Here is an 8,322-nt window from a genome sequence, read left to right as displayed (position 1 = left end):
AAATAAATAAATATATAAATAACAAATAAAAAAAGAGTTGACGACAGTCTCTGGTCTCACTGTTAGGAGTCCCACAAGAGGGCCAAGTTTACACAACTGTAACATATAAGCAGAGTGAAGTCCCATGCAGATTCCCTGGTTGTCGGTTCAGTCTCTATGAGCCAAGGGTTTAACTTTAAAAGCAGTTTATTTACCTCTCCACAAACACACAAATACATGACCATGATACAAAGCACCCAAAACTAAATAAAAATTTAGTGTCTCTATAAGAAAATGCCAAACACTTCCTTAAATTTCAAAAGTTTTCCCTAGTAGATTGGTACAAGTAAGAAAATATAATTACTAAATATCTTCCATATTGGGACCAAATATTTCATATTTATAATTTGAATCTAGGCTGGGGTATTGGGGTATCATCATCATCATTATTTATTACAGTGTTTTTCATTCTTACTGATATATGCCCATTTTTATACTGCTTTACTCATTCTCAGAACTCTTTGCTTAAGAAAAGATGGCTGCTTTTCAATGGCCTCAACGAGTCCATTATCCTAGTCCAGGTAGGAAACCACCCTTATTTCCCTTCAGACTTACTCCAGATCACGTTAGCATTGACCAAGCCCACCCAGTACAGAAAACATGCAAACATAAAATGTGGACGGAGAGCCAATGTATAAAAAACATCCAGAAAATGACTGACTGCATTTGATATTTAAAAAGCCCTGACGTGCCAGGTTGTGGTGATGCATGCCTTTAATCCTAGCACTTGGTATGCAGTGGCAGGTAGATTTCTGTGAGTTTGAGGCCAGCCTGGTATACAGAGTGAGTTCCAGGACAGCCAAAGCTGTTACACAGAGAAACCCTGTTCCAAAAAAGAAAATAACAGAAAAAGAAAGGAAAAGAAAAAGTCTTGACCTGAATTTCAATAAGACTAATACAGAAGAGACAAAGTCATGCTTCAATCAGAGAATGCACTTATTGCAGCTTCAACCATTTTATAGACACATCCCAGGTCAATCCTCCTACTGGCCCCCATTTGTCACTTTTGAGGTAGATGCTCATGGCTTGAAGAGAGGTAGATAAATTCCAAATTTGTTTTCAATCCCTTCAAATGTTGCAATTCCCAATTTATAGCCCCCAACATGGTCAGGATCAGGAGAAGGCAGAGTAATGTGGGATTTACAAATGGTTCAAATCCAAAAGATTGTACTGCTTCAAAACTGTTGTTCAGCCGGGCGGTGGTGGCGCACGCCTTTAATCCCAGCACTCGGGAGGCAGAGGCAGGTGGATCTCTGTGAGTTAGAGACCAGCCTGGTCTACAGAGCTAGTTCCAGGACAGGCTCCAAAACCGCAGAGAAACCCTGTCTCGAAAAACCAAAAAAAAAAAAAAAAAAAAAAAAACTGTTGTTCAGCCGTCACTGAGGCAATTCATAAGTCAGCAAGGTGACACCAAACTTGGGCAAGGATCAGAACCCACCAGCACCAGCTCTATTCCACTAAGGTTTTGAGCCTTCTTCCCATAGTATTTTTCTGAAGCGGTCCATAACACCACTGTAAGTGGTTTTACCAGCTCAGGAAGTCACCCATGATCTAGACTCGATAACATCAGCGGGGATAACTAAAAATACTGCAGGCATACCAACTGTAGTACCAGCTAGGAGCAGGCTTCCTGGCTCATCTGTCCATCTACATTTCCAACGAAGCCTTCACATGGTCACGGCATGTGAAGTAGATGGCCAAGAAAAGAATGTATCAAAAAAGCATATTTTGGCACCCGTGTAGGTGCCAAATACAAAATCTCAGATCTCATCCCACAGACAGAGCACTGACCCTGGGGCCAATGGTGATCTCTCCAGCCATTTGCAAGCAAATCTTGACAATTTCTAAGGGATTGGTGAAAATCCTCTGAAAGCCTCTTGCAAAAATCTCTGACGCGGGTGGACTGAGCTATCTTCATGCATGAATTTATCACTCACAAAAATCATTCACTCTAAGGTTTATGGCCTTCTCCAGGATCACTCCCAGTAACTGTGGCAGCAAATCTCTATACAGTACAAAGAAACTTTCAGAGTGGAGTATTTTCTGAAAACGATTGTTTAATACAAGTGCTCTCCCACAAGTCAGCCAATTGATCATTGATTCTGTGTTTGATTCCTTACTAGGTCTTTACAAGATTCGAGTCTTTGCAAGGCACACAGCATTGACTCCAACAGCTCCTACAACAGAACTCAGAGGAAACCTGCAGGCTGAACTTAGCAAGCTGTAGAAATGGCCTAGCTTGCTCACCTGAGGCCGTGTATCCGTGTATTGTATCTGGACCTCAGTCAAGTTGAAGGACAGAGTTCCTTCTTCAAGGGAAGCAATGTGCTCGATGTCTTCTCAGGTCTTATGTCCCGTTGGCACGTATAAAACTGCTAACTGAAACAAGATGTCAGCTTCCGAGGGCGTAACCAATGAAACAAGATGTCAGCTTCTGAGGGTGTAACCAATGAAACAAGATGTCAGCTTCCGAGGGCGTAACCAACTGCTCCTTAATCACTTCCACATCTTTCCTGCTGCCAGACTGTTGTAATGAGGGGAAGCCGCTGCTTAGTTCCCGGCCACTTAGCCCCGAAATAATCACATAGAAACTGTTTTAATTAAATCACTACTTGGCCCATTAGCTCTAGCTTCTTATTGGCTAACTCTTACATATTAATATAACCCATTTCTACTCATCTGTGTATCACCACGTGGCTATAGCTTACCAGCTAAAGTTCTGGCATCTGTCTCTTCAGGGCTGCATGGCTTCTCTCCTAACTCCACCTCCTTTCTCCCAGCATGCCATTTAATTTTCCCTGCCTACCTAAGTTCTGCCCTATCAACGGGACATGGCAGTTTCTTTCTTCATTAATGGTAATAATCATAGCATACAGAGGGAAATCCCACATCACCAGACAGAATGCTTTGCTCTTTCTAATGAGTTCCTTGTTTGTTGTTAAGGAAAAAAATAAATGCAGTAAAATAAGAGTAACTACATGGGATTCAGAGGTTCCAGACATTCTTCAACAAAAGGAGTCAGGACACAGGGGTAGAAGGTGACCATGATATTTTAGAAGCCAAATGCCTGTGTCTCCTCCTGTCTTGGCATTGCCTCATTGGACCATGGCTGCTTCCCATGGCCCAACTGTATTTCTAGCAAAACAAAAAAAAAAAAGTAACTATAAATAAGTATCTCTTTCTTTCTTTTCTTTCTTTTCCAAGATGGAATTTCACAGATTTTGAATCCAAGTGAACTAGAACATGTTGGTGAATTGTAGTCTATCCAAAATCTTGCTTAGCATCCAGGTAACACAGGACAGATTCTGTAGAGAACCTTAGCGTCAGCTCAAGATATGCCAAGACTATGTTCTCAGCACAAAGGAGGTCTATTTGTCCCACAGGGACAGAAGGCCGGGAGAAGGGACAAAGATAGAGAATAGGGGAAGAAGGAGAAGAGGAAGGGAACAAGGAAGAGGAGAAGAAAGGGGAAAGGATTGCCTCTGGATACAGAGGAGACAGATGTGGCCCACAGGAAATAGGAAAAACCCTGTGCAGAATGAGATGGTTAATTTTAATTGGGGATGTTAATTAGGTGAGCCAAAGGGAATTTTTGATTGCTGGACTTTAATACCTTGATATAGACCTTAGTAGTCAGCTTAAAGTTGTCACCAAGTAAGGGACTAGGCCTTGGGAGCTAGTTTTAGGATGTAATCTAAAGGTTCTTAGCAAAGCAGAGAGGATAATCAAAAAGGGCAAGGCACACCAGAGCCATGTTTGCCATGCTAGAGCTAGCTAGAATCCCTTCAGATTAAAACACTACAGATTATTGGAAGGATATTAACCCACTTTTGGTCTGATCCACCATACCACCTCAAAGTTCCACACTTTGGGTTGGATTGTCTTTCTCCAAAATACTCAGATTCCAGTGACAAAGTCATCTGGAGACAAAAATAAATAAAAATAAAAATTTGCCTTTTTAAAAAAATGCTTTATACTTCAAAAATATTGTTCTGGGCTCAGTTGGATCTGCCCTCTTGGTTAAAGTCATCTAGGCAGTTGTCATGCTTCTGCCTAAACGTGGGCAGCTCTTGGGTTCATTCAAACTAGGCTCTCCTGCAGAGCATTTCCAGTCCCTACAGAACTGTGGGGGTGTGGGCAGGGTTTCAGCTCAGCCTTGGAAAGGTACTTTATGTGTATGACTAAGCATGAATGGCTTGAAACTGAAAGGTGCCGAACCATTCCATTACTTCTGGCTGGCAACATTATATGGATAAAACCCAAGGTCTGGAGGTGTGAACTAACCTAACCTTTGCCACACTTTATACTAATTTGCTTTCTTTTTGGTGTGACAAAATGTGCAACAAGGAACACCTTAGAGAGGAAGAATTTACTCTGCTCGAAGTTGAGGGGATGCACACAGTGCATCATGCCAGAAAAGACAAAGCTGCAAAAAAGGAAGCTTACAAACGGCCAGGAAGAAGAAAGCAAACAGGAAATGGAACCATACTGTAACCCTCAATGCCCTCCCACAGTAACCCATGTCCTCCAACAGATTTCCTCTTAAAAGTTCCAAACCCTTCCAAAACAGTACTTTTATTAGCTGGGGGTCCAAGTGAACCATAACATGAACCTCCCCTGAACCATTTCACGTTCAAGTGCTAACACCCATTTAGTAATACAGTAACAAATAATTCCCCTGAATCACCATAGGTTGTTCCTATGCTATCAGGTCAAGAGTCCTCAAGTTTGCAAACTATGGGTATAAAAGGGTAAAATATCTTTACCACGTTTTTGGCCCAAATTTTTCCATTTCTGTCATTTTCTAGTAATGATTGCCTAGTTTTAACAGATTCAATATTTGTATTATCCAAAGGGAGTGTGGAATACATTATTGTACACTTGAGGAAAATATCAAATATGCTCTAATACTCCTGAGCTAGTTCAGAAATATATGGAGATCTTGAGATATTTTTTATTTGTTTGTTTGCTTGCATGTTTGCTCTGTTTAACACTTGTAATGTCTAATATTGATTGCTGACTTCATAGTGTATACAATCTCCTTGCAGACACAGCTCTGGTGTGTCTATAAAGGATATCCTAAGTAAGATTGAGTGAGGTGGGAATACCCATCTTAAATAAAGGCTGCACCATTCCACAGTCTGGAGTCCAAGACTATCTAAAGAGTAGAAGGCTAGCTGAGCAAGACCCTTCATGATTTACAGCCTCCTGCTTGCACATGCCGAGTGAATAAATGTCTGTCCCAAGCTCCTGCACCGTCTAACTGTGAAGCAAAACTAAACTCTTCCTTCTTTAAGTTTCTCTGGCCAGATAATGTCACAGCAGTAAAAGAGGGAGCTAAGACATCACTCATTCATGCTATCTCATATTAATTCAAGCCCAGACCCTAAGAGAGCCTTTTCCTTATTGATCTACGATGTTCCATCTTCAGCTAAGCTATTACATTATTCTCTATTCTGAACCACAGATAATCCTCTTCTGATTTCTGAGCGTAGTTGTCTCTAGTGTAAAACACACACACACACACACACACACACACACACACTGGGACTTGAATCTAAATGCTTCTATTTTCTAGCAAAGCTCCTTCCTCTGCTGCATTGTCTTCATCCTGGTCCTGTCGTCCTGGTGCTGTTAGATTTGCTCCCTGATATCCAGCCTATTAAACTATACTTCCCATCATTTACTTCGGCTTGCCTTGGGTCAAAGGGCCTCATGAAAACTGGGTTCTTAACATCAATATTTTCAGTCAGAAATGCAAGATTTATTTTTTAATCTAAAATAATACATCAGAGGGCCTGAGGCTCAGTTGATACAGTGCTTCCTGTGCAAGCATGAGGACCTGGGTTTGGGACCCCTAATAGCCATTTTAAAAAGTCAGGCATGGTCATGCATGCTTATAACCCTAATACAGAGTGGTTAGAGCAGAAGATAAGAAATAGAGAGATTCCCAGACTTGCTAGCTAGACCGTGCAGACAATAAGTGACTACTGGGTTCAATGAAAGACTTTGACTCAAAAAGTTGGAGAGTGACCCATGAAGACACCCAATACCAACCTAGGGCATCCCTGTGCCTGTCCCTTCCCCACACAAAAATACATAGATTGGATCATAAAGGAAATGGTTCCAGTAAGAGAAGTGAGGCCTAAAGACAATGAGAAGAGGTATATTCTTTCCTGAGTTTTTGTTTCGTCTCATGTGCACAAATAAATAAAACAATTGAAATCAAAGGATCTATCCAAAATCTTCACAGCTGACTCTGCTGCCATCTCATTTTCTTCATAGACAAAGAAATTTCTTATCTGGAAATGTCTCAGCTTCCAACTGTAATTGCTACAATAAATGACCAAATCTTCCTCTTAGTGAAGTCCCGCCCTTGTCTCCTCCTTTAAGAGTTAATCCACGTCTGACATGTCAAGGACCCAGCTAAAGAAGGACCCCTAGAAAGGGTGATTGGCTTTAAAAAAATGTGCCTTTCCTTCCCAGAACCCCTAGTCCAGTCCTCAGGAGCCACCACGAGATTCTCTTGAGTTCTGCTCCTATCCCTTTCTGTAGCTTTAAGTTTTGTTGTTATTGTTGTTATATATAGAGCCTACATAGGCTTTTAAATTCCCTAGTACTTTGGGCTTCTCAGTCTCTCTCTACAGTCTCCCTCTCCACCATGTGGCTAAGCTTTATGCCTGTTTATTTAAATAGCATAACTCACTTTCTCCCCCTTTCTTCTCTATCCTCTTCCTCTACTCTTGCCAGTCGCGAGACATAAATCTTTCTCATTCTGGGGTTTTTCTATTAAATGCTGCTTGAATTTCCATTTGAGCCCATTTTATTTTTCACTAATGAGACTGAATACTCCAAGAGAAACCCTGAGTTTCCTGGTATAGGAGGGCGGTTACACCAGAACTCCCTGTACAATAATATGTCTTTTTTACTCCTTATTTCTTTAATAGGAAGAGAGAAGAAGCCTGTTTCTGCACTCCCAGGTGGTATCATATCTCTCAGACTGTATTATGGGGGAAAAAAGCTAATGTCAGTTGATCCTATGTGATGTTTCATTTCACCAGTTCACTAATCCTAACAAATTCTCCATCTCTAAAAGTATCTAGTACTTACATTCCATAATGAAAAGATCAACACTCAGAAAGAATGAGTCACCTTCCTCAAGTCATGTAGACCAAAAATGTTGAAGATGAGACCAAAACCAAGTCACGCATAGATCTAAGATCCTCCACAACTGGTCCAGTTTCAATTGGTTTTGTTTTTCCAACCTTTAAGAGAATCAACACATTCCTTTCAAATTAGACAAATACACTGTCATAACTAAACTTTTGTGGAAGTTTTCACTTTCTTACACATTAGTGCTTCTTGTATTCTTTCGGTGATACTGATATGGAGGCTGGCTGAGTCTACTGAGAGGAGGGAGGGGCGATCTTGAACCTGTCAGGCTTTAGCAGCATCTTTAGCTTCTACTAGGGCAGCTCATAAGCACTGGCACACCAATTTTAAACAACCACAGCTTTCTCTATTATAGGCCTGAGGGGGAACAGTATCCATGCATGTTTTCTAAACAATTTATTATCTGTTTGGTTTTGATACAAAAAATAAAAAAAGATTGCAAAATAAAAGTCCAGTGTTGCCTTAGGAATTACAAGGAAAAAATAGCAGCTTTTTTTTTCTTGACTTGCTCGTTTGGCAGAGGCTGGACAATACCATCAAGAAACTAAGTGCTCTCCAAATTGTTACTTAAAATTTTTATCCCAGGAGAAGATGCTGAGGGCAATGACTTTGCAGACTATTCTTGGAGAATGCCCTCCCTGGACACTGGCTCTTCTCATCAGTGGCTGCGCATGTCAGCAGTAGCCCCGGGTGACTCTTACAAGCTGTCTAAGACAGCTGTCCCGAGGTCTCTGGAGCCTCACGCTGTTCAGAGAACTGCTCCTCCATGACTGGAAAGCAGGAAGTCTCCCATGCCTTCATTAACAGTCAGTACCTGAAGCCCTCTGTAGGAAGCCACAGGGACCACCAGAGTGGTCTACCTAGAATAAGTATTTCAAAGTTGTTTAGATTGTCCAAAGCCACTAGTCACTGTAATACCTCAGACTGCAGCAGAGTTCCTTGTCTCTGTTAGTTCCCTTCATCTCCACAGATGTTATTCGACCCAGAAAAAGTTCCTTTCCAAATTACCCCAGCTCTGGTTCTAACTTTCTAAGTATTTTATACACTTACCAATAATCCTCAGGCTTCCTCTTATCTTCTCATAAGGCACCGTGGCATATAGACAAAGCA

The 8,322-nt window shown here is 41.3% G+C and overlaps 1 pseudogene; it reads right to left on the bottom strand.

Moving 5' to 3' along the window:
- Positions 1–1,022: 1,022 nt before the first annotated feature.
- On the bottom strand, positions 1,023–2,136 carry LOC130863213 (electrogenic aspartate/glutamate antiporter SLC25A13, mitochondrial-like; annotated as a pseudogene).
- Between the last annotated feature and the right edge of the window lie 6,186 nt (positions 2,137–8,322).

This window comes from Chionomys nivalis, chromosome 20, assembly GCF_950005125.1.
Source record: "Chionomys nivalis chromosome 20, mChiNiv1.1, whole genome shotgun sequence".
NCBI classification, from domain to species: Eukaryota; Metazoa; Chordata; class Mammalia; order Rodentia; family Cricetidae; genus Chionomys; species Chionomys nivalis.
This window is presented reverse-complemented; position numbering and strand designations above follow the sequence as displayed.